This window comes from Rattus norvegicus, chromosome 5 (genome assembly GCF_021556685.1).
Source record: "Rattus norvegicus strain SHRSP/BbbUtx chromosome 5, alternate assembly SHRSP_T2T, whole genome shotgun sequence".
NCBI classification, from domain to species: Eukaryota; Metazoa; Chordata; class Mammalia; order Rodentia; family Muridae; genus Rattus; species Rattus norvegicus.
The window spans coordinates 477,088-504,615 of NC_141538.1; the positions used below are offsets into that span (position 1 = coordinate 477,088).

The 27,528-nt window shown below is 41.1% G+C and overlaps 1 protein-coding gene and 2 pseudogenes across 1 annotated transcript in view; all 3 read left to right on the forward strand.

The window, feature by feature from the left end:
- Window positions 1-27,528, forward strand: part of LOC148005534 (polyubiquitin-C-like) — a 1,830,776-nt pseudogene that overhangs the window by 329,773 nt on the left and 1,473,475 nt on the right.
- Window positions 1-27,528, forward strand: part of LOC148005539 (uncharacterized) — an 83,697-nt gene that overhangs the window by 12,257 nt on the left and 43,912 nt on the right. The window lies entirely within an intron of this gene.
- Window positions 5,749-6,667, forward strand: LOC148005540 (nidogen-2 pseudogene; annotated as a pseudogene).

A 27,528-nucleotide genomic window follows, 5' to 3' on the forward strand; every position in this document is an offset into this window, starting at 1 on the left:
CTGGAAGAGCAGCCTGTGCCCTTAACTGTCCGTCTCTCTGGCCCTTCATATGGCTTTTTCAAATATCCTTAGTGTTAGTTAGTTCTTCTTCATCCTCTTCCCTGCAATCCTAAAGATTTTAAACCAGTGTTTCATTTATGCATTATTTAACTATTGATCTAAATTGGTAGAAAAGATTAAAAAAACACATGGTTTACAAAATTATATTTGTAATTTGAAGACGGAATTCTAAAGGCGATTATGTTCAAAACCAACATGGGGAAATCCTAAAAAGGATCTGGCCTCCGCCCCCTTGTTGGAACACCTTACCTGTGTTCTGATTTTCTTCTTTTGTTTATTTCTTTGTTTATGGGTGTCTGCAATTCCTTTTTGTCCACAGCTGAACACTTTCCAGGCCGTTCTGGCATCCGATGAATGTGATTCCTATGCCCTCTTTCTCTATCCTCCCAATGGTCTTCAGTTTTTGGAACTCACCCCAAAGAATCCTACAGTGTCCAGCCGCAGCTTCCTGCTAAGGTGGGATTCTGCCAAGGGGAAGCAGATGATGTGAAGAGAAAAGCCCTGTATTTCAGCCTGACTAACAGTGAGCAGTCGGTGAAGAATCTCTACCAGTGAGTAATGTGGAGTGTGTGACTGTGCTATGCACTGGAAGGACATTTAGGAGGGACACTATCTCTAGTGGCCAGAAACCATTTGATAATAACCTCTGGTGGCTTCTAAGAAAGGCACTGGTTGAAAACCAAGAGCTAAGCTGGACCTCTGGAGCTTCAGGCTGTCCAAGATTTAAAAGATTCTTTCTTTTTCCTGCACTATCTGTCAGGCATAGAAACCAGAACCAGCAGTGATTATATGTTTTTGCAGAACTACTGGGGCTTGCTGTGAAAAACATTGTTCTTGGGGCTACATAAAAATATCCAGTCATAACTAACTGCCTCAGTGGATGCTTTTCTGGAGAGGAGGCATCATGATTCAGTCTTTCAAACAGGTATTGTTAAGGATTAAATTATGAGTTCTATAATGGAGGGGGGAGGTAGATGAGGATTTTAGTCGTCTCAGGGTTCTCCTGGCACCATCACCAGAAATCATGCTGACTGGTTTACCCACAGCGTTACCAGAGACAAATCCATTTCTTAGTTTCCCCAGTGGGTTATTCTGCTAGTGCTGCAATAGGCTATTCCGCAGATATCTGTCCAGTTGGTGCTCCTAAGAGACTATAGACTTCAGGTGGGCTCTTTTGTCTTTGTATTTTGCAATACTAGCTTAGCCCACAGTAGTTACTTTGTGGCTTCCCATAGTTGCTTCTCAGTCAAACTAGATCATGGGCAGATAGAGTGACAGAGCAAAAATTTGCCGATCACTTTATCTGCAGAGCATTGTGATAAAACCCTTGCAGATATTATCTTAATTAAAACTCTCTCAACTTATAGGCGGTAAGTATAACTATCTTCCCAGTTTTACCAATAGTCTTACCGAAATTATGAAAGGTGCTTATGTCAGAGTCAAATGGCCTAGCCATAGTCAATACAGCTCTGACGTATGGATACAGGGGTGATCTCTTATGCAGAGTAGATAGGGTGTTTCTTACTTGGATTTCATGTTACCTGGTTGTGTGTATTTTGGTTCATTTTATCAGTCACTCCGGTTACAGCTCACTCTGCCCCTCTCCTGCAATTTTGATATTTCTGGAAAGCATCAAAGGAGACAGTGAAGAACCAGAGTGAATGGATGACAGTGGTTGTGTGTGTGTGTGTGTGTAAGCGCGCGTGCGCGTGTGTGCATGTGCATGCATGTGTGTGTGAGCACGTGTATGAAGGCCTTTATGGCTCTAGTAGGGAAACACAACTTTCTCCTCACATGCTTTTTGCACACACATGAACAAGCACAGACACACGGGCACACACATGCACACGCACAGCAACTTCTTATGGCTATGCAGGTACCAATTCTCATTCTAATACTCTGTGATTCTTGGTCCTTCCCAGATCCTGTTGGTGTCCAGGGGCTTTGCCTTTAAAAATCATAGTATTTCAAGCACTCAGCCTTATTTCCAAGGGTTCTACATACAAGTGTCATCTCCTGTTCTGTGATCTGTACCGGGTCTTGGTCTCCATCTCACCCTAGTCTGTGTAGTCTAGACTCTAGAACAGACTTAGCAGTTGGCCTCTATCCTTTCTCCTCTAACCTCTTACCCTCTAGCTTAAAGACTCTCTCTCCCCAGGTTGTACCTAGAGTCCCTTGGAAGGAGGGCTGAGTGCTTGAAATATTACAATTTTTAAGACACAGGTGTGTGCCAGAAAGGAGCAGCGTGAGACATGACCAGAGTGATTGACAAATTTGGTGTGCCTCACGCTTAATAAAATGAGACAAACTACAGACAATGGAATAACATAAAATTCAAGTCAGAATTATCCTACCACTACTCTGAGTGACAACTCTGCTACCTCCCCTTTCAGCGTGGGCTTTGCCTCCCATTCAGTGTTTCCATACTTAACACTGTCTCCTAGGCTTCTTTCCTCCAGATTCTGTCAGTATCCTTGTCTTACAGGTTGAAACATTGCATCACACATGCCCAGCATTGAGGACAACATTTGTACACTAAAGTAGCTCAGGATCATGGTCCTAGCTCCCTCTGGATGCTTTGCTGTACCTCTCCAAGTAGAAGAACATTTTCCTAGTCCTGGAATCTCTTCCTCCAACAGAGGTCATACATTATTCATGTTTGCAGGCCTCTTCTGAAACATATGCATATTCAGGTAGGGAAGAGAGTAGTTCCTGGGAAGGGATTAGTCACAGGTAGGCCAGCATGTCTGTTCTGTTTTGTGATACAGTTTTTCTTTCTAGGAGACAAATTCTATCTGTGAGCATTCATAAACGACCTCAGTGTGGAGGGTAAATTAACTGTTTAGATTCCCACCAGGCGCTGTGGCAAACGCCAGGATATTGATTTATGTCTCATTAGAAGGCATTTATTTAGATCCACTCTTGCATGATTTGTATTTTCTTACTCTTTGAAGCTTTGAAGCTGTCCACTTCCAAACTCAAGAGGTTTCCCAGCTGCAATACCCTGCTGTGGGATGGGCTGGGGCTCCAGGGTCTCTTCTTACTGATTGGGTTCAGTTTTTAAAATTACATTACTGTGTGGGAGTTGGGGGTTGGAGGCAGCTGGTGGGGAGGTGTCTGGGTCAGAATCCAGTTTGTCAGAGTTTGTGCTCTCCCCCTACCACGTGGATTCTGGGTATAGCTCTAAGCTCTTGTAGGTAAGTGGCTTTCCTGCTAAGTCATTTTTTCAGCCTGGAGTTTTGTCTTCTGTGGTGTGTTTTGTTTGCAACCCTAATTTCTATAAGCACCAACTGAGGGCAAGAGTTGAAGCTCTGCTGGTAGAACATTGCCTTGCAGACACAAAGCCCAGAGTTTTGACTTTGGTGCCACACAAACAGGGTTTAGTATCACTTCTGGTATCCCAGTGTTTGGGAGGTGCAGGCAGGAGGAATAGAAGCTCAAGGTTATTATCAGCTACATGAGACTGTGTCTCAAAAAATGAAAAGAAACCTTAGCAATTGAATACAACAAATCACAGAAGGGACGAACACTGATCTGATTGGGGAGGAGAGGGTTTATTTAGTTTACTGTCCTGGGTCACACAGTGCATTAGGGGAGCCAAGGCAGGAACTAAAGCAAGACAGGAACCTAGAAGGAGGTAGGAACTGGAGCAGAAGCCATGGAGGAACATTATTATTGGCTTGGTTCCTCTGTCTTACTCAGCCTGATTTCTTACACAACCAGAGATGGTACCCTAGGGTGGTATCACCCCTAGTGAACTGCTCTTCCTCCCACCAATCATTAACCAAGAAAATGCCCCTCCCCCAGACTTGCCTTCAGGCCTGTGTGATTGAGGCAATCTCTTCTCAGGTCTGCATCAAGGTGACGAAATCCAGCCAGTGCAGCAGAGTATCATGAATACACTTGGGTACAGGTAGTGGCTAGTGGACAGTGCACAGAATGAGAGAGAGATAGAGAACTGAAGAAAACCTCAACTCTCTTCATTATTGCAGTAGAAACCTAGACTAGAATGATGAATACTTGCCCCAGTGAACAAAGATCTCGTTATATGATTCAGTGGATCTTAATACTTCTTTTTAGCCATTCCCTCTTATTCTTGATTGTTGATTCTTGAGGAAATTACAGATTCTGGGATAATTTGAGCTTTGGTATTTTGTGCAAACACAGGATTGATATCATTGGCTAGGTCCCGTTTTCCAGAGTCATTTTTTCTCCATCTTTATTAAATTGGGTATTTTTTATTTACATTTCAATTGTTATTCCCTTTCCTGATTTCCAGGCCAACATCCCCCTAACACCTTTCCCCTCCCACTCTATATGGGTGTTCCCCTCCCCACCCTCCCCCCATTACCGCCCTCCCCCCATTACCGCCCTCCCCCCAACAATCTCGTTCACTGGAGGTTCCGTCTTGGCAGGATGAAGGGCTTCCCCTTCCACTGGTGCCCTTACTAGGCTATTCATTGTTACCTATGCAGTTGGAGCCCAGGGTCAGTCTTTGGGTAGTCACTTAGTCACCTGAAGCTCTAATTGGTTGGCATTGTTGTTCATATGGGGTTTCAAGCCCCTTCAAGCTCTTTCAGTCCTTTCTCTGATTCCTTCAATGGGGGTCCCATTCTCGGTTCAGTGGTTTGCTGCTGGCCTTCACCTATGCATTTGCCATATTCTGGCTGTGTCTCTCAGGAGAGATCTACATCCAGTTCCTGTCAGCCTGTACTTCTTTGTTTCATCCATCTTATCTAGTTCGGTGGGTGTATATATATGGGCCACATGTGGGGCAGGCTCTGAATGGGCGTTCCTTCATCCTTCCAGAGCCTTCCTAACCCGAGCTTTCTCTTAGGGTTAGGAGTCATCTTACTCATGGCTGTCCTCTTCACAGCAAGCGTACTATTGACACTGAGATAGTAGGTGACTGAGCTGGCAAGAGTAGTGCCACATCCCAGCAGAAGATCTTAAGTTTCCGGATAGCTGGGACTATCTGGTGAGACTCCTCTAAGAAAAGAGATTCTTGGGAACTAACAGGATTTCATGGTCTACTCTACAAAGAAAATGAAGATGTGTTCCCAAATACTGAGCCTCATTTTGATTAATACATTTGTATCTTACCTATGTTGAACTTTTGCTCAAAAATTGTTTTAGACTTGGTCATTAAAAAGTACTGATAGATCTATCATCCTCTGTCATTAAATATTAGTCCATGTGAATCAGAGTACACAGAGATGTTTGGAAGACAAAGTTTCGTGTTAGCATGAAATTCTTGCCATGGCTTTGCCAACTTTTGGCTGTATTATCTGAAGATTAGCTAACCTCTCAAAACCAACTTTTCCCTCACTAAGAACTAGCACAGCTACCACCCCTATCTTGCAGAGCACAGTGAAGACTGATAAGCACTGGTGTAGGCTCGGCTTGTAGAAATCAGTACTATTTAATTGTTTTAGGAATTTTAAGCTTAAGTAAGCTTGAGTCTGATTTAAGTTTTCATTCACGTCGAGAAAGCATAAAATATTCTTGCATTCCATGTTTGGTCTCAAGACAGCCAGGTTTTTGACAGAATATTTGATTTGGGCTTCTGGAGCAGACATATAACCTGATGGCTTTCCATACACAAAGCCAGACAAAAGGCAGCTTATACCAAAGTTCCTATACGGTATTTATCTCAGTTACTTAGAAGCTTTGCTTCTGTTTGACATAGCATGGAAAGTTTGACTTTGATCGTTAAAGTCTTTTGATTTCAATGTGAATTCTGAAGGAGGATGAATGGACTGGTTACAATCCACTCTTTCCTCTGTTCTTAGACTAAGCAACCCGGGGATTCTTGGGGCGTGGGATTTTCACATCAGCAGCAGGCTGGCCCTCGACAATGTCTGGCCAGTCACGGTCAGAGGTGACCATTCCACAGCCTGCTCCTCAGCGCTGGAGCACTCCTTCAACCATGCTGCAGCCCTGGAGATCTGTACTGAGGACAGTTGCAATTATCACAAGGAGAATGGAGAAGATGTAGAATACCCACCAATTGAACCGGGGAAGGCCCTGGAAGACCACAGCAGAATCGATGTATTGATGTATCTTTCAAATCAAAGGCTAATTCGAGCTTTGTGGATGTTGGCACCACGTCTCCAGATTCTGATCACGCTTCTCCTTTGCCACACCCAGCACCTGGTAACTGGCCATCCTACCGGGAAACAGAATTGACTTCTTTGGTCCATCAAATCAAACAGGGGCCACCTGTGGGAGAGGTAGAGGTCCTGGATTTCAAGGACCCAGCATTGGTTTTGGAGCCAATGGGCACCAGAACCCCAGCTCTTCCACAGGCAGATGCAGCTTTCCTAACTCCAGACAGGAAACACCTTGGGAATAGAAACACCAGGTCCTATCCAGAGGCATGGCCAGTGCTTTCACAGTAAGATCTTCCCGTCACTCCTTTGGAAGGAGAAATCCTTCCTAATTACCCCGATTCTGGTACATACCACCCCTGAGTGGAGGGAGGTATATGGTAGGACTGGAGGACCACGTGGGTTCTAAAGCTCAAGGCAAGCGCATTGAAAAACTGGGCATTTGAGGTTTTGTTTAAAGTAAATATAGCAGAGTTGACAAACTTGATATGGTCATTCACCTGGGCCCATCCCTGTACTGGGCAGGCTGGGACAGGTGGGAGCACGCTAGGGCAGGCAAGGGCAGGCTGGGGAAGGCTGGGGCAGGCTGAGACAGAAAGATTGTCTTGGTTCAAGAGTAGCCTGGGCCATATAGAGAATTCTAGGCCAGCCTGGATTATACAGCCAGCTCTCCTCCCAAGTGTAATGAAAAATTTCGGTTTGCAAGTTCAGAGAAGCTGAGGCTTCATAGGCATTGCAGGATGGAGGGTACAGCCATTTAGCTTTGACTGTGGTAGTTAGCTGTGCATGCTTAGGCAAACATTCTGAAGAGCCTTAGGGAGAGAACATGGTATAGACACCTGTGTCTGCTATTAGTTCTGGTTCTTGTCCCCACAGCTGTGGCCTTCACCTCCCCTGAACCACCTTAACCTGGTTCTGTGACTCACTAGCACTAAAGGTAGCAGGAAGAAGGCAGGGGAATGCCCAGAGGGAACAACTTTTCATCCACCCTGATGGACTGGGAAACTGGTCCTAGATTCATCCTCCCCCACACCTATCTCCTGCTCTCCCTGCTCAATGATCTCTGCCAGGAGGACATGTCAGAGGTCACACCTCTCTCCACAGCATTTCAACTTCACAGTTTTTCTGTCCGTTTATTGGCCAAAACATTAACCTAGCAAAGAGGACCTTCTGGTTCTGCTGGGACATTTTCTGCAGGTTCAGGAGTTGTTTAGAGAAATAGTTCAGGAGGGAAGAAAACACTTTGTATTTAACAGAGTATAGAGTAATAGTTAGGGTAGGACCGTTGTTGTCAAGTTTGAATCTTGGCTATGCTAAGGCAACTTATTTCACCCTCAGGTCTCTGATTTTCATTTATAAACGTATTGCCAGGAATTGTTGTTAGTATATGTTATGTTTTGAGTGCCTGCATTAGTCTGTTCCTCAGAAGACAATTAAGAGCATCATTACTAATCTTTAGAGGATTTAAAACATAGCAAACTGGAGGATGGGAGGGAGGAGTGAACAGCTGGGTTGGAAAACAGAGAAATTGAAAACAGAAAGTCTCATTAAAAAGCCTTTGCCTCCTGGCTCCTTTTCTGCTTGATGAAGTTTGATGAGCATTTGTTTTTGTTAAAGCCAAAGGCATGGATTTCTTTTAAAAGTTCTAGAACTTTCAAATTCTTCTAACAATCTCTTAAAATTTTCAGTGTGAGTTCTTTCTATCTAAAGAGATTTAAAGGCATGAATCAAAAGTTTCCTCAAAGGGATTTTGTGTTACAGATGTGTTTTTGAGTGGCCTTTTGTTGGGGGTTGTATTTTCCTGGCCCAGGAAGAGCACACAGTTGTTGGAAAGTGGGTGTATGTACAGTTGTCTGAAACGTGAGGAGCGGGCTATGGCCCAGCACAAAACTGTAAAGTGATCTAAAACCTTCAGAGAGTTTTCTTTTGCAATCGGTCATGGTTCTTGAAGTGTGAACTTTGTAGATGATAATGTGTCACAGTGTCAAAGGTTGTGCATTGTTGTTTAAGAGCTCAGAAAGGCCTGAAATGGAACCAGTCACTGGGAACTGAGGGTAACAGCATAACCCAGGAGGGACATGATCTGTGGTATTTAATCAGCTGCCAAATGTAATCAATGCTGACATCTAAATGCTAGAATGCTTATGAAAAAGACATTCAGGGAGAGATTTTCCAACTGGAAGCTTTTAAGTCTTAGAGGAGAAAAATACTTTTAAATTTTATTTAAAAAAATATTTATGTGTGTTCATGTGTACAAGTTCATGTGTGGGAAAGCCTAGCCCTTAAGAAAGAATGTTTGGTGAACTGTGTGAAGCATAGAAACATGTAATTGTTATTATTTATGTTCAGAGGAAACACTGGTGTCCCGGAGGTTTATCTAGCAGCTGTGGGCTTCCTCTGGGCAGCTGTTGACATGGGGCTGAGACCTTCTAGTACCAGCTCAAGGTAGGAAATGCGCGGCTTCTGGTAGTGGATGGACTTGAGTTCCCCCACAGCTCTGTTGTTTAGTTTGAAGACAGATGCTGTTTGAACCTTATTTTCTGAATAGAGAGCACCCTTCTCAATAAGTTTTAACTTCCCCTTTAAGCATATAGGATTTGGTTTGCTGAGTCAGGGAATTAGGATTTTGTTAAAGGCTCAAAAAATTTCTCTTCTTTTTAGTATTGTTTTCATTAGGGTGTGTGTGTGTGTGTTTGTGTGTGTGTGTGTATGTGTGTGTGTGTGTTTGTGTGTGTGTCTGCATGCCTGCCTGCCTGCCTGCCTGTGCATATGTATATGTGTTGTATCTGCCCCATAGGAATAGGAATAGGAGAGGTGCTCTGAAGTGGCCCCAGCGCAGCTTATGCAGCATGATGGTATAGACAGGTTCCATGCTGCCACCCTGAGCAGTGTTTCTTTGTCCTGAGAGCTGGCTGCAGCCCTGCTCATATTGGGAGCTTTCAATTCCAGGCTGCAGTGGGTTTTTGGTTGTCTCAGCAGAGAGTATCTGCATTCTCACTGCCAGGGAGGTAGACTCCATTTGCAGAGAGAGAGATTCATTTGGAAAGACTGCAGCGCATTTGTTAGTCTCAATAGATTGAGCAGCTGTGAACTTTCCCTTCACTAAGGCCATCCCTAACTCAAGCTTCGGGAACTGTTCCCTACAGCTTTTACTCTGGACTGAGCTCACCCTCCCTGTTGCCTGCCCTGATCCTCAGATTCCACTTGGTTCCAGGCAGCTACACAAACAGACCAGTTCTTTTAGTCTGGGGCAGGGATTTTGTTGCAGCTTTCAATCTGGAGTAGCAAGCGCTGGTGAGGTGCTGGGGTCCTCGCAGCTGGGAGAACTGAAGTAGAGGAGGAAGGTGTGGCCCAAGGTCGCAAGCTCTGGGCCAGGGTGTGGTGGTCTCACAGGTAGCCATTTCTGAGCACCTTCTCCACTGCTGTTTCTCACCCCCTGGCTTCTGATACTCGCAGGCCGCTTCTGACATTCCCATAGCAATGCAGGATGGGGAGGGTTCTGTGGGCAACAAGTAGACACACCACCCAATCTGGATTAGGCGACCCAAGGGTGTCTGTTAGCCCCGCCTCCGCCCTCTCCCCCATGTCCCACCCCCAGACTGCTGCCAAGCTGTTCAAGTGGTTCTAGCTGTTGGTGGGGTCCTGTAGCTGTGATAGGCTCCTCCTCTCCCGCCCCTCCTCCCCACCCACCTCTCAGGCCCTCCTTGGATAGCTGTCCTCCTCTGGGGCCCTGCACTTGCTCCCAGCCATGGTGGCTAGGCTCACTGCTCTCCTCCTTTACCTCGTTTTCTCCTTGGCCATCCCGGTCCAGACAGGTAAGGTGAGTGAGGGCTGGGGCACCTGGGTACCCCACCCTGGTGCCAGGGGGTCGCTCTGTACATGAGCGACTTTGTCTCTACCTGGCTGGCCTGAGGTGTGGCGTCAGGGTAGGAATAGGGAGACCTGGCTACTCTGGGCCTAGGGGTGAGGGTCTAAGATTTTCTGGAACTGAACCAACTCTGAATTGAAGATGAGTGGTGGGACCTTCTTAGGGTTCGTATGAAAACACTAGGATGTTAAAATCCTAGCCAAGTATTAGTGATAACAGCTGTCCCCAGTAGTGTAACTTGGGAAAAACCTTGGAAAAAGCAGTCATTTTGAAAATTGACCTTGAGGACACCTGCAGCAAAAGCATCTGGAGAGCTTCCCAGGAGAGTCTCTGGCCACTTTCATCAGGAACTCGGAGGGTTAGTAGAGAGACAAAGGGAAATTAGGGTGGGGGCGACTTGCACCTCTTAACAGCATCCTACGTGCTTTTGGTGTCTGTCTTCTAGAGACTCTGGTCATATTTTGTGGAGGAGGTGGACACAGAAATTGTGCTGAATCAAGGGAACACGTTTCTTTCACCTTGTGCAACTCAATTTGTAGACCAGGCCTAAGTGGCTTTTGTAGTTCTCTGGTGGAACTTTTGGGATCACTTAAGTATACAATCATATTGTCTGCAAATCGTGATATTTTGACTTCTTCTTTTCCAATCTGTATCCCTTTGATCTCCTTTTGTTGTCTGATTGCTCTGGAACTATATTCAACTCTCAAGAACTATATTGAATAAGTAGGGAGAGAGTGGGCAGCCTTATCTAGTCCCTGATTTTAGTGGGATTGCTTCAAGTTGCTCTCCGTTTAGTTTAATACTAGCTACTGGTTTGCTGTATATGGCTTTTACTATCTTTAGGTATGGGCCTTGAATTCCTGTTCTTTCCAGGAACTTTATCACGAAGGGGTGTTGTATTTTGTCAAAGTCTTTCTCAGCCTCTAATGAAATGATCATGTGGTTTTTATCTTTCAGTTTGTTTATATAGTGGATTACATCGATGGTTTTCCGTGTGTTAAACCATCCCTGCATCCCTGGGATGAAGCCTACTTGATGATGATGGGTGATTGTTTTGATATGCTCCTGGATTCGGTTTGCAAGAATTTTATTGAGTATTTTCTGTTGATATTCATAAGGGAAATTGGTCTGAAGTTCTCTTTCTTTGTTGGGTCTTTGTATGGTTTAGGAATAAGAGTAATTGTGGCTTCATAGAAGGAATTCGGGAGTGCTCCACCTGTTTCAATTTCATGGAATAGTTTGGATAGTATTGGTATGAGGTCTTCTATGAAGGTCTGATAGAATTCTGCACTGAACCAATCTGAACCTGGGCTCTTTTTGGTTGGGAGACTTGTAATGACTGCTTCAGATTCAATGCAATCCCCATCAAAATTCCAAGAGAATTCTTCATAGAGTTAGACAGAAAGATTTGCAAATTCGTCCGGAATAACAAAAAAGCCCAGGGTAGCTAAAACTATCCTCAACAATAAAAAGACTTCCGGGGAAATCATTATCCCTGAACTCAAGCAGTATTACAGAGCAATAGTGATAAAAACTGTATGGTATTGGTATAGAGACATACAGATAGACCAGTAGAATAGAATTGAAGACCCAGAAATGAACCCACACACCTATGGTCACTTAATTTTTGACAAAGGAACCAAAGAAAAAAGATAGCATTTTCAGAAAATGGTGCTGGTTCAAATGGAGGTAAGCATGTAGAAGAATGCAGATCTATCCATTCTTATCACTTTGTACAAAGCTTAAGTCCAAGTGGATCAAGGACCTCCACATCAAACCAGATACACTCAAACTTATAGAAGAAGAAGTGGGGAAAAATCTCGAACACATAGGCACTGGAGAAAATTTCCTGAAAAAAACACCAATAACTTATGCTCTAAGATCAACGATCAACAAATGGGGTCTCAAAAATCTGCAAAGCTTCTATAAGGCAAAGAACACAGTTGTAAGGACAAAATGGCAACCAACAGATTGGGAAAAGATCTCAGACTCAGGAAACCCCAACTATGTTGTGGCATTGGCGCCACCTTGTGTCCCAGCTCAGGGCTGGTGTGGTACCTCTGGTTGCCTAGGTGTGCTTGGGGCTTGGGCAGGGAGCCTCTCAGTTAGGTCTCTGTACACCCTTTAGACTCATGCTTAATTTCCACCCTGAAGCAGCTTTAGAGTGAAGCCCTAGTTGTTAATATTCAGTGGATGGGGGTGGATTTCCGTATCGGGTTACTTTGGTTCTAAGCCAGACATGAGTTTGTCAATTTGTTACTAAAATTTCCAACCCTAACAGCCCATGTAAAAGATACACAATCCAAATATTTTAATTATAAGTTATATGCCTAGATTGGGCATATCTAATATAATACGAACTTATTTCCCAATTCTAAGACGCCTTATTACTTCTGGTATCTCCCAGCCACATGATTCTGGTGCATAGTGGCTTCCTTCTCTCATCTTCCTTCATTCTTTTTCTCCTTCTACTTGCCACTGCCTCCTGAGACTCCAGTCCCACCTTTCCTATCCAGTACCCAATCATAGGCTCTAACCTTTTATTGACCTATTAAAGTGGAGAGAAGGTTGACATAGCATCACCTAAGTACATGATGCTCTGCTTGTGGTGTGGGGGCAACCCCTCTTGAGGAACCAATATGAACAATAATATACAAGCAGCATCAAGCCAAACCACTACAGTTTACTCGTAAGATCTCAGTTTTTAGTACAAAATCCAATAATGTTAGTTGTTTAAATGTGTGTCTTACTATATTTCTTTTTTTTTTCAGAGAATACTTTATTAGTTTTTGTAATCAAACCCACGTTGATAAGACCTTACATATTTAATACAGTGTGTTACCCCTGTACAAATGGAAAAAACTTAAGTTCAACATTTCTAGACCAATATGGCTGTTAATTTCTGTACAGTGCCAACTCAACACAGTAAACGGGGATACTTTTTTCCAAAGTTGACAGCACAGCTAAAGTTTCAAAAAATTCAAATTATATATCTGCATATATATATATATTTATATTTATATAAAAAGACCAATAATAGCAGTGTGTTATGCATCAACAGCAGCAACAGCTTTTCCAGGTTCTGCAGTCATCTGAACAAAACTGTAGAGACATCCAGCACACTCCATTAAAAAAAAAAAAGTAAAAAAACAAACAAAACCCGAAAAAACAGCACAGTTCTGTTACTCTTGTGGTACCTGGCACCATTTTTTTTTTAAATTAGCTTCTCAATCATCATCTGGAAAGAAAACATTCTGAGCAACATCATTAAAAACAGCTCTGATAAAGCACGGTCACTACTACGTATCATAAAGCAGGTACAAGCTATTTTACATCCACAGAGGTATGATACAGTACTGTCCTACATCTATAATACTAGAGGATACAATTTAAAAGGCATTATTTGAGACTTGATTCTACTTTTCCAGCAGAGGGCCCAAAGGATGGTGTGACACAGCTTTGTAAAGAAACATACTCTAGACAGGATTTCCTTTCACTAGTGGCACACTTCTAAGGATTCATTCTCTCCATGAATGTCAGCTAAAACCGTTATTAAAAAAATGAAATATCCCTAGAACAAAACCGTATAACCACCGGATTCACATGAAGATGACCTAGTGGAGACAAGCTGGACCTCACCTTACCAACAAGCTATCAAATCTGTTATGTTTAAACAGTGAGACCTCCAAGGAAGGAGATGCCAAGTAGTGCTTCAAAGCTTCGGACCACAATCAAACACAGCATCCTTTTCAACAGAAGCAGAAGCTCATCTGAATATGCTCAAGGATGCTGACATCAACATTTAATCATCTCCTCACTCATCCAGGAAGAAGGGGAGATCAGTTACTACTGTACTTTATTGTGTTCAACCAAATCACCATGTTACAAAAATAGCAAGCTGCCATAATAAAAAATAAGGCTCCTCTATCCAGCACCAGATAGCATCATTTTGCTTTCAAGCCTAGAAATTGCACACTTGTATATAAACCAACCGAAGATGAGGACTGAGAGTTCATCTTGGTGGATTTTTCCTTTGATGAATATGAAGTGTCCTTCCTTATCTTTTTTGATGACTTTTAATTGAAAATTGATTTTATTTGATATTAGAATGGCTACTCCAGCTTGCTTCTTCTGACCATTTGCTTGGAAAGTTGTTTTCCAGCCTTTCACTCTGAGGTACTGTCTGTCTTTGTCTCTGAGGTGTGTTTCCTGTAGGCAGCAGAATGCAGGGTCCTCATTGCGTATCCAGTTTGTTACTCTATGTCTTTTTATTGGGGAGTTGAGGCCATTGATGTTGAGAGATATTAAGGAATAGTGATTATTGCTTCCTGTTATATTCATATTTGGATGTGAGGTTATGTTTGTGTGCTTTTCTTCTCTTTGTTTTGTTGCCAAGATGATTAGTTTCTTGCTTCTTCTAGGGTATAGCTTGCCTCCTTATGTTGGGCTTTACCCTTTATTATCCTTTGCAGTGCTGGATTTGTAGAAAGATATTGTGTAAATTTGTTTTTGTCATGGAATATCTTGGGTTCTCCATCTATGTTAATTGAGAGTTTTGCAGGATACAGTAACCTGGGCTGGCATTTGTGTTCTCTTAGGGTCTGTATGACATCTGTCCAGGATCTTCTGGCCTTCATAGTTTCTGGCGAAAAGTCTGGTGTGATTCTGATAGGTCTGCCTTTATATGTTACTTGACCTTTTTCCCTTACTGCTTTTAATATTCTTTCTTTATTTTGTGCGTTTGGTGTTTTGACTATTATGTGACGGGAGGTGTTTCTTTTCTGGTCCAATCTATTTGGAGTTCTGTAGGCTTCTTGTATGCCTATGGGTATGTCTTTTTTTAGGTTAGGGAAGTTTTCTTCTATGATTTTGTTGAAGATATTTACTGGTCCTTTGAGCTGGGAGTCTTCACTCTCTTCTATACCTATTATCCTTAGGTTTGATCTTCTCATTGAGTCCTGGATTTCCTGTATGTTTTGGACCAGTAGCTTTTTCTGTTTTACATTATCTTTGACAGTTGAGTCAATGATTTCTATGGAATCTTCTGCTCCCGAGATTCTCTCTTCCATCTCTTTTATTCTGTTGGTGAAGCTTGTATCTACAGCTCCTTGTCTTTTCTTTTGATTTTCTATGTCCAGGGTTGTTTCCATGTGTTCTTTCTTGATTGCTTCTATTTCTATTTTTAATTCCTTCAACTGTTTGATTGTGTTTTCCTGGAATTCTTTCAGGGATTTTTGCGATTCCTCTCTGTAGGCTTCTACTTGTTCTCTAAGGGAGTTTTTTATGTCTTTCTTGAAGTCCTCCAGCATCATGATCAAATATGATTTTGAAACTAGATCTTGCTTTTCTGGTGTGTTTGGATATTCCATGTTTGTTTTGGTGGGAGAATTGGGCTCCGATGATGCCATGTAGTCTTGGTTTCTGTTGCTTGGGTTCCTGCGCTTGCCTCTCGCCATCAGATTATCTCTAGTGTTATTTTGTTCTGCTATTTCTGACCGTGGCTAGACTGTCCTATAAGCCTGTGTGTCAGGAGTGCTGTAGACCTGTTTTCCTGTTTTCTTTCAGCCAGTTATGGGGACAGAGTGTTCTGCTTTCAGGCGTGTAGTTTTTCCTCTCTACAGATCTAGCTGTTCCTGTGGACCTGTGTCTTGAGTTCACCAGGCAGATTTCTTGCAGGGGAAAAGTTGGTCCTACCTGTGGTTCCAAGGCTCAAGTTTGCTCGTGGGGTACTGCCTAAGTCCTCTCCGTGGCGGCAGCAACCGGGAAGATCTGCGCCGCTCTTTCCGGGAGCCTCCGTGCACCAGGGTTCCAGATGACGTTTGGTGTTTTCCTCTGGCGTCTGGATGTGCCCAGAGTGCAGTCTCTTCTGGTTTCCCAGGCGTGTCTGGCTCTCTGAAGGTTTAGTTCTCCCTCCCATGGGATTTGGGTGCAGAGAACTGTTTATCCGGTCTGTTTCCTTCAGGTTCCGGCGGTGTCTCAGGCACAGGGGTCCTGCCGCTCCTGCGCCCTCCCCTACGGGATGCCAGAGGCCTTTTACAGTTGCCTCTTGGGCCAGGGATGTGGGCAGGGGTGGGCAGTGTTGGTGGTCTCCTGGGCTCTGCAGCCTCAGGAGTGCCCACCTGATCAGGCGGTGAGGTCTCTCTCCCACGGGGTTTGGGAGCAGAGACCTTACTATATTTCTTACACAGCTGTTTTCCAATTGTGGGTTTGTCTGGTGTTCTGTACCAGCATAGAGTATTCATAGTTAACAGTGTATTTTCTTGCCACCAATACATGAATTTTTGTTGGATATGGTAAAGAGTCATAATGGTTTTACACAGGAAAGCTAATTGTCAGAATTTTGTTTTGTTTTTGAGTCAGGGTTTTCTGTATAGCCTGGAACTCACTTTGTAGACCAGGCTGCCTTCAGACTTACAGAGATGTGCCTGCCCTCTGTCTCTGAATGCTAGGGTTTAAGTCCTGTGCCGAGCTTGATATTTTTCTTTGTCATATTCTCTCTCTCCCTCTCTCTCTCTCTCTTTTTTTTTTTTGCCCAAGCCAATGGGTTTTATTTGGTTACAGGGTCACAGGCCAGGTATGGCCCCAGCCTTATTTGACCTTCTTCTTTGGGGCTCAGGTGGTTGGAGTGGCCGAACTTCTTGTAGCAGTAGACTACACTGTGTGCAGGCATGAGTAGCACTTGTGGGAGATCATCTTGTCACAATTGTAATTCTGCACAAGGTGACAAAGGGATGACTCAATGATGCCACTGTGCAGACATAGCACCAGGTGCAAGGTGGACTCTTTCTGGATGTTGTAGTTGGACAGGGTGTGGCTATCCTCCAAATGTTTGCCAGCAAATATCAGCTCTGCTGGTCGGTGGGATGCTTTCCTTGTCTTGGATCATTATTGATGGTGTCACTGGGCTCAATCTCAAGAGTAATGGTCTTTCCCATTCAGGTCTACATGAAGATCTGCATGTTGGCATCTGCTACTTGGCCACCTTGTTGACGAGAAAGAGTGGTTTGGATTTTTGGGTTTTTTTGTTTGTTTGTTTTGTTTTTTCTTTTTAATACTTGGATCATTTTGTTCACTTCTCGGTGTTTGTTGAGGGCTGTTATAATTTGCATTTTAAATATATTTACCTGGATCTTCAGTGCTTGCTCTGTCCTTTATCTTAACAGGCAGGTGTACTTTGATTTGGGACTGAATAGACTTTTTTTTAATTGTTTCCAGTCTGTGTTCTTCTTTCACTGGCCTTTTATGAGTCAGTTTTTCACAGAATTGGCTGTCACAGTGCACGAAAGATTCGGCCAGAGCTTGAGACAAGTAGAAATGGGTGGCAGTTTTAGGACTTGTACTATCATATTTTGGAACACCAGGGGGATTATTAGAAGTACTATTATTATAACGTAGTGTTATCCTAATAGTTGGGTTATAATAATCCTTATTAACAATCTCTGGTTATTCTAAGTCAGTAATTTTCCTTATGAGAAAATATTTGCTTTCATCTCCATAAATATAATAGTCATGGTGCAGAACTAGTAACAGCTAATAATGAAAGAACAATTCCCTGTGTATATAGACTTTGGTTTTTTGTGAACTTCTTTTTGAAATATGTCGAATTATAACAGCAGTATTGTTGGTATCAGGAATTGCCTTGAGCAGCAACACCATTTGGTAACTGTTGACATGGCAACAGCCCTACTTTCCCAGTATTCCTTTGGTCCAAATCCCAACTCCACGTGGGAGTAGTTATGTCATATTCCAAATGAAAGGCAGACTTCTTCTGCCCTCATGCTCTCTCTTCTCTTCGTTCTTTTCTCTTCTTTCTCTTGCCCCTTTCCCTTGTCTTGTTCTCCCATTAAATCTCACTAAGTGCAACTGTTTTAGTTTTTTGTGCTCTATTTGGATGGGTGTGGTGGGTACTTTATTACAACGAGATTTTAATAACAACAAGTATGATAATTTAAGAGCTTGGAAATCAGACTGACTGGAAATAAATTCCAATTTGGGCACTCACCAGCTGTTGAACTTATATTACTAATATAAAAGTTGTGGGTGATAGTAATTTTTCCCTATAGTGTTGTAGAATTAATCTAACTCCTTGTAAACCTCTTGTGTTTTATTACTTATCAATAACATTGGGTAGTAGTAGCCATTGTAATTGTTTCATTAAATAAAATTTGTAGAGTTGTGCAGAATGGAGTTTATCAAAGCTAAATAGGTGAAACTACACATAACTAAATTGTATAATAAGATTTATCTTATAAAATTATAATCTTAAAGGAAGAAGGGTAGAATGTAGAATAGGAAATAATGCTATACTATTGTTAGAAGTGATTTAACATTCTATCAGAAAAGTGAAGAAATGGAAATTCAACTATTAAGGTGGTGTGCAGTCCATAATATATTCTACATTATGTCAACATTATTCCTAAATGTGATTTTTTAAAGTTGACTAAATATATTTTAATGAGAAGAATTAGTTTGGGTTTGAATGCTCTTTTTTTCCATTTAGGCAATATGTCAGTATTGAGGTCACCCAGACATCAGAGCTCTGGAAGGCATGTTGATGCTGTTTTCTTCTTTGTCTCCTGTGTGTAAGAAGTATTACAGATCTTAAAGATCTGTATTCTTGTTTGTTTAAAAAAAATTGATACATGAGAGAGAGAGAGAGAGAGAGAGAGAGAGAGAGAGAGTCTGTGTGTCTGTGTGTGTGTATCTGAAATGATAACAATATATTCTTTGGAAAGTATTTTGTTTTTTCTCAATTAAATTTATTCATTTGTTCAAATTGGCTACCCTTTATTATCACAGGTATTGAGAAATTAGAATAGTACTGCTTTAGTGTACGTTGAAATATACAGAGAAGAGTATGTTAAATTGAGGACTCTGTTATCTCACATAGATGAGAGTTTCTGGATATTTTCTATATCTTTTTATTGCTCATTAAGGGAAATTTCTGCGATACTGTGTCTTCAGACTTTCTCTTCTGTTCAAATAACTCCTCCCTTAATGTAGGTAAACATACTAACTTCTGGGTTTTGGATAATTCTGTATCATTGAGTTGAGTCAACTGGGTAGTCTGTTTTGCAAATGAAATTTCAGGTTTATGTGTGTACTACTTACTAGTATTAGAAGCATTTATTTAGCATTTTTCTTTAGTTCTTTCTGGACAACATAGCTATATTTGCAGTTTCGTTTGAAAGTCAGTTTTTCTCTTATGTGAAAATACTAGAAAATTCTAGATTCCCAACAAGGCTTTTTTTTGTTCTAGGTAGTTTTGACTCAGCTCTGAAAGGGATTTTTTGAATGTAAAGGAATTGATTTTAGGGTAGGGACACTTACCTTCTGGTGTAGTGTACTTTTGTCTGGCTTATGTAGTGAGGCAGGAGAGCTTGTGTGTTATATGTCTCTTTGTTCTGAGCCCCCTGCTCTCTAAACCTATTTATACCTACTTATACCAGAATTACAAAATTCTTATTGTAGTTTTTTGTCTCATTTTCTCCTCCTACAATCTGAACCTGGAATCTGAGTTGCCTGTTTTTCATTGTAAGAAATCAAAGGCCACAGAAAACTGACTCTGCTGCTGTTAGATTGAGTTAGTTCATCAGAGCCTTGTTTGGTGGAGCAAGCTTTTAATCCTAGCAGGTGAACTTCTATGAGTTCCCGGCCAGCCTGGTCTACATAGAACACCTTTTCATCCTGATGCTAACCCCCAGCTGGAGTGGCATTATTACCAGAATAAACTGAAAGGAAAAGCAGGTGCACATAAGTTCTTTAAAGCAATAGTCCTCCCATGGATGTCGTCTGAATGTTGGTGTTGGTGTTGGTGCATTAGAAGTAAAAGTAGAATTGGAATAATTAGCTATTTGAAGACTTTAAGAATGCTAGTGACTGTAGAGAGAGTATCTTGTGTATTTATTTGGATATATCACCTTTCAGTTAAAAAAAATTATGGCCTATAGGAAAGGATAGAATAGAAGGTGGGGCATCCCGGAGGCAGAAAGAATTCTGGGATAGATCCAGGTCAGAGAGAATTGCCCTGGAAATATGACCAGACAGACTCGTGGTTCCTGAGCACAGGTAATGAGCCACAGGGCGGAATGTAGATTTGAGTAAGTGGGTTAGAATTTGTCAGAGAAGAGTCTAGCTCTATGGCCAAGGTATTTGTTAATATATTTTGAGACTCTGTCTTATTTCTGGGAGCATGGGTCTAGGAGGAAGAACCAGGTCCAAACTTCTACAAGTGACAACATGAATCCAAACAAAATCTAAATCCGAGCAATGACCAGTGTATAAGTTTTGATTTCTGAAACTGGAGGATGATGTTCACCTGGAACTCAATCCCAACTTAGGTTGGGAGTGAAAGCATGGTTTTTTCATATTAACTAGATGAGCGATGTGGCTTATGTCACCGTGCAGACACTGAAGTTTATGTTTTTCAGTATTTTTTAGAACTTAAAAGCAGACACCATTGTACCTAAGCTCGGCTTTCAGGAGATGACATCAAGAGAACAGAACATTCAAGGGAAGGCTACAGAGCAGGGAACTCCGACTCAAGGAAGGACACAACCACTTGTAACCAGAGTCTATCTGCCTCATTTGAGTGAGTTGGATTCTTAGAAAAAATATTTCCATAACTGTCTTGGAAAATTAGTCTCTTTACAATCACAAGATCTTCATTTGTTTTACTACCCTGCATTACAGTCCAAAGAAATTGGCAAGTCTTTCCCATTGGTTTCCTTGTAGAATAAATTGTAAAACCACAAATATTAAAAAAAATCATTGTTTTAGGAACACATAAATGAGAAGAAAGACATATAGCACAGTAGAAAGGATCTAGATTTTGGTTCTATCCCAGTTTCTTCTGTTTCCTGTTTTGTCAGATTTAAGAAAAAACAATGGTTATTTTAGAAACGACCCTGTTGAGGCAAAACAGAATCTGGTCATCTGGATTTCTTTTCAGGAATTAGTCTTTCTTAGTTGCCATCATCTGCTTACACGGTGCACCAGGAAGGGTGATTGTAGACACACATTTATAATTCATATGTGTATCAGTTTTTCAAGTTTTCTAGGGTTATTATTAGCTGTTAAATGTTTTCAGAAAATTTTGAGATTAGTGATTTGTGTCAGTAGATCTTGGGATAACTTCCTGAGCTTGTTGAGTCTTTGTTTCATTGCTTGTGGTCAATTTCTTCAGCATACTTGTGTACCATGTTGCCTTTTCTTTCTGAATTTCCTACATTGTATTATTAAATAGATAAAAATTTAAGTTCTAGAAAGCAAGGGATGTGTAACTGAAGGAAGTACACAGTACGTGTCCCATGCTGAAAACTAAGAAAATACTGAGTGAACATCTGTCAAAATGAGGGAAAAAAACAGTTGTGCATGTTTGGTGGTGTTTCTAAGTTCCTTTGTCGCTCAGTCTGGTGGGTGGAAGCCAAGTCAGCTGCTTGTTTTAGTAGTCTGCATCTAGATTTTGACCTGGGTAGGTGCTTGTTCTTTGAAATTAACAGGAAACTAATCTTCTTTTGTCTTGCTTTCCATCACTGTCTAGCCAAGCATGGTTTTGCAGCAGAATATTTTCTTCTTTGCTTACTTAATTAGCTGCATCTTATTAGCCACTGGATTTTTAAAATATTTAACATCCTTTTATAATTCATATCTTTTTCATTTCTTTTGGATTGGCCACCAGAAGTCAAATATTAGAGGAAATGTTTAAGTTCCACAAAATGAAATATTCCTTTCCTTTAAAAAAGTGGTCATAATACCTTGATACTATATTCTTGTTTTAACTTTATGACATTCATTTTTGTATCTTAAGGTCTTTGACCCATTTGGAGCCTGTAAAAGTATTTGCTAGATATAAAATGACTAGATTGTCTTTTACTAAATTTACAGCCAAACCTGTGCCTAAAACTCCTTTTCCAATGCCTTTCTTCTACTTTTTTCCAATATCACATTCTCTGAGTCATTATTAGACATTGCACAAAAATTAAACGTACTAAGAGTCATTTTAGAAGTTAGTATCTTTGACTTCTACACATTAGCTCTATAAAAATTAGGTCTAATATTGACTTATATTGTTAGATGAAGCATCTTTCGTGTTTTTTGGAAACTGATTTCTTGTTCCTTATATTAAGAAATTAGGTCAATGTAACCAGAGCATTTGATCCATCTGTGACTTCCTTTGTGTGCTGTTTCCTGAATCATCTCTTTGATGATTCTGTTTAGAGCTATTTAATCTCTGCACATGTTTGGGGCCTTTTACAAACCCTTCCTGGATTCTGAGGATGCAGATGTTTTCTACCCTTTTAGCAACTTTACTTTTCATTCTACAAGAGCAACAATTTAAATTCTATTAGTCACATACTGTCTCTCAGCTATTTCTCTTTCACTATCTTGTGTCTTTGATATCTCCAACTATTCCTCCACATCCTTTCTCCATGTGCTTGTGTAGTTTGCCCTCCAGTGAAGACTGTATATCATTGCATTTCCACGGATCTCACATAGAGTAGCTCACTCTGTTTGTGGAGAGACCCATGTACTCTGCTGCACTTTGGAACAGGTCAGCTAGCCCAGTGAAGAGGAACACTCTGGTGTTGCCTCTCAGGCCAGGGCAGTGGGGGTGCATGGCCCACACTCAATATTCAAAGATGAACTTTGCATAATTTCCAAGTGAGATTCTTATTTTAAAAGTCTTTAAAATATAAAGGTTATGTAACTTTCTTTTAAAGGTTAATTCATGTTGTAACTTTGGAATATAATATATCATGGCTGTTGTCTTCGTTTAGTGGCATTTTCTGTTGGTTTGTTATTGATGACCCTTAGATTCTTGCAGATTAAATAGTGGACTGTTGTGAAAACACTGGATAATCTGCTCAGTTTGTCTTGAGTTTGTAAGAATGTGACCTGTACTTACATTTTACCAGAAGCCATAGCTATGGGTGCTAGGATCTGAAAATATCTGTATGGGCTGTGTATTAGGTAAAGATGTTGATGGTTATTGGTCAGATAAGGAAAAGTTATTGGTGAGGTTGGCGTGGTGCTGCTTGTATTTAAATGCTCCCTCCATACTGGCTCCCAAGACCTGGAAGCCCTGAGAAGCAGATCCTCAAGTACCCCAAGTGATGCTTTGTAAACTTTGCTTCTTAGTTTAACTCATCAAAAATGGATAGAGTCTGTGATTAGGCAATAGAAGAAGAAAGGTGGGATTGAGGATGGAGTGGAGGGTCTCAAGAGGGAGGAGAAGGGTGAACAAGAGAGGAGACCAAGGGAGGAGGAAGCCACCATGTGAGGAGATGGACCCTGAGCATATGGCCTGGAAAAACAGCAAGTAACAAGGGGCATTATGGCATGGAAATAGGTTAGTATAGCGGTATACCTGTCCAATTAGGCTTATGACTTGTAAATAAAGTACCTGGATTGTGTGTCTTTTATTTGGACTAGTTAGAGTGTTTATTTCCTTTTATAATTGGTTCCTTTGACCCAGAGATTAAGTCTCATGCTCTACTGAAATGAAGTTAGATATTGTACTGTGTATTTCTGGTGGTACAATAACTTTGCTGTTTTTCATAGAGCATTGAGGTGTTTCAATATGTGTGAAAAAGAGGCAGTGAGTAGTTTTTTAAACTATGTGCTACTGCAGTGTACACAGAATAGCTTTGTTTGGAATTCGCTAAAGTGATAGATTTGGGTCTTGCTTTACTAACAGTGTTGTTTGTAGCAGAAAAAGTTCTATAACAGCACACATCATGCTTAACCTAATAGTATTATCCAGAGACAATGGCCAATTTCTTTAATATACTTATCCATTATTAATTGACTTCTTTATGGTTCAGGTGCCGGGCACATTTATACATCTGGGTGAGATTGCAAATTTGGTTTGCATATTACAAATGCTGGTAAGCTGTTTTTCTATCGATACTGGAATTATGTTCTGTAAAGCAGTTACTACTGACAAATATTGAGCTCAGGTTTTTTAGTTGAAGGTGCACTTGTTTCATGACAAGTAGAAAATAATGCTGTTAGACTGTTTTTACCTGTGCGTAAAAGAAAAACTTTAATGTTTAAGATAAAGTGTCATTATAGTATATAAAAATGTTTATATAATGTGCATATATTTGTGTGTGTGTGTGTGTGTGTGTGTGTGTGTGTGTGTGCGCGCATACACGCATGTATGTATGGATGTAGTGTATAGATGAGATCATCAAGCTACACTGACTTAGTTTCTGGATATGGGAAACAGGAAACCAAACTTCCTTTCTTTTTTTTTTTTATTAACTTGAGTATTTCTTATATACATTTCGAGTGTTATTCCCTTTCCCGGTATCCGGGCAAACGTCCCCCTCTCCCCTCCCCTTCCTAATGGGTGTTTCCCTCCCAACCCTCCCCCCATTGCCGCCCTCCCCCCACCAGTCTAGTTCACTGGGGGTTCAGTCTTAGCAGGACCCAGGGCTTCCCCTTCCACTGGTGCTCTTACTAGGATATTCATTGCTACCTATGAGGTCAGAGTCCAGGGTCAGTCCATGTATAGTCTTTAGGTAGTGGCTTAGTCCCTGGAAGCTCTGGTTGCTTGGCATTGTTGTACATATGGGGTCTCGAGCCCCTTCAAGCTCTTCCAGTTCTTTCTCTGATTCCTTCAACGGGGGACCTATTCTCAGTTCAGTGGTTTGCTGCTGGCATTCGCCTCTGTATTTGCTGTATTCTGGCTGTGTCTTTCAGGAGCGATCTACATCCAGCTCCTGTCGGTCTGCACTTCTTTGCTTCATCCATCTTGTCTAATTGGGTGGCTGCATATGTATGGGCAACATGTGGGGCAGGCTCTGAATGGGTGTTCCTTCAGTCTCTGTTTAAACTTTGCCTCTCTCTTCCCTGCCAAGGGTATTCTTGTTCCCCTTTTAAAGAAGGAGTGAAGCATTCACATTTTGATCATCCGTCTTGAGTTTTATTTGTTCTAGGCATCTAGGGTAATTCAAGCATTTTGGCTAATAGCCACTTATCAATGAGTGCATACCATGTATGTCTTTCTGTGATTGGGTTAGCTCACTCAGGATGATATTTTCCTGTTCCAACCATTTGCCTACGAATTTCATAAAGTCGTTGTTTTTTGATAGCTGAGTAATATTCCATTGTGTAGATGTACCACATTTTCTGTATCTATTCCTCTGTTGAAGGGCATCTGGGTTCTTTCCAGCTTCAAGCTATTATAAATAAGGCTGCAATGAACATAGTGGAGCACGTGTCTTTTTTATATGTTGGGGCCTCTTTTGGGTATATGCCCAAGAGAGGTATAGCTTGATCCTCAGGCAGTTCAATGTCCAATTTTCTGAGGATCCTCCAGACTGATTTCCAGAATGGTTGTACCAGTCTGCAATCCCACCAACAATGGAGGAGTGTTCCTCTTTCTCCACATCCTCGCCAGCATCTTTTGTTCCCTGAGTTTTTGATCTTAGCCATTCTCACTGGTGTGAGGTGAAATCTCAGGGTTGTTTTGATTTCCCTTATGACTAAAGATGTTGAACATTTCTTTAGGTGTTTCTCAGCCATTCGGCATTCCTCAGCTGTGAATTCTTTGTTTAGCTCTGAACCCCATTTTTTAATAGGGTTATTTGTTTCCCTGTGGTCTAACTTCTTGAGTTCTTTGTATATTTTGGATATAAGGCCTCTATCTGTTGTAGGATTGGTAAAGATCTTTTCCCAATCTGTTGGTTGCCGTTTTGTCCTAACCACAGTGTCCTTTGCCTTACAGAAGCTTTGCAGTTTTATGAGATCCCATTTGTTGATTCTTGATCTTAGAGCGTAAGCCATTGGTGTTTTGTTTAGGAAATTTTTCCAGTGCCCATGTGTTCCGGATGCTTCCCTAGTTTTTCTTCTGTTAGTTTGAGTGTGTCTGGTTTGATGCGGAGGTCCTTGATCCACTTGACTTAAGCTTTGTACAGGGTGATAAGCCTGGATCGATCTGCATTCTTCTACATGTTGACCTCCAGTTGAACCAGCACCATTTGCTGAAAATGCTATCTTTTTTCCATTTGATGGAATCCAAACTTTCTAAAAATGATTAGTAAGTTTTTGTTTAATTAAACGGCTGGCAGAAACTTGAAATTTCTTTAACATATTAGCTGTAAGCTCTATAGAAAGTTCTTTTAGGAAAGAAAAAATAACCATTCCAAGAAACTTCTTTTCTGTTTTTCCTATTATAGTGAGCTGCATAGTTCTCCTAAGCAAGGAGGTGGACTTCATCCTCCTTACCTCTTTCACCCTTGCCTACCCCAGGGACTGTCTGACAAGGTAACAGAATGGATTACATTTATTAAAACATGATACTCTGAGTTTATTGTGACACGTTTTTGTCTGAACACTGCTGAAGAATAAAAAAACAATTTTACTAGTTTTTGTACTAAGTATAGAAATAATGGCCATTCGTGCAGGTGTTTGGAACCTAAATATTTTCACCTGAAAATAATAGAAACCATATTTCCTTAATAAAATTTAAGGAAAATATATTTTAACATAATGATTAAATCTTATTTTAATGCAGACCTAATATCAGATTCATCAGTGAGTAAGAATCCCGATTCTACGCAAAGAAATTGAATTGATTCTGTTTTTTTCAAGAGATGAAATTGCTTCTTGTGGTTATGAAGGCAGGTATGGAGAAGCTAAGTGAGTTCTATTTCTTTTTTTTTTTTTATTAACTTGAGTATTTCTTATATACATTTCAAGTGTTATTCCCTTTCCCTGTTTCCGGGCAAACATCCCCCTCCCCCCTCCCCTTCCTTATGGGTGTTCCCCTCCCAACCCTCCCCCCATTGCCGCCCTCCCCCCATAGACTAGTTCACTGGGGGTTCAGTCTTAGCAGGACCCAGGGCTTCCCCTTCCACTGGTGCTCTTATTTTAATGCAGACCTAATATCAGATTCATCAGTAAGAATCCCGATTCTACGCAAAGAAATTGAATTGATTCTGTTTTTTTCAAGAGATGAAATTGCTTCTTGTGGTTATGAAGGCAGGTATGGAGAAGCTAAGTGAGTTCTATTTCTTAATGGATAGTTGTTTTTTTTTTATATTTTTAGAAAGATAAAGCCTCGCAAGTCAGTTCTACAATTTCCACTTATGAAATATATATTACAGAGGAAATATTTTAGTCAGAGTCTTTCATCTATACTACCATGTAAAGAATTTTAAATAACATAATAGTCCCTAGTGATCCTCCAGTGATAACCTAAATAATAATAATAATTATATTAATAATAATAATAAGAAGAATAAGAATAGGCATTGTCATGTTTATCTTCCATCCGGTATAAAATGGTAAGAAATTGAAAGCTACATTTGTCTTTTTCTTTTTCTTTTTTTATTTGAATGGCATTGGCAAGGCCTTATTAGTCAGTCTTTACAAATAAGAAAAACTCGCCTCACAACTGTTCATAACTGCCCTTCTGGGCAGTATGTCTCCTCACGGACACAGTCACATACATTCAAGAAAACACACAGAAAATTAAGC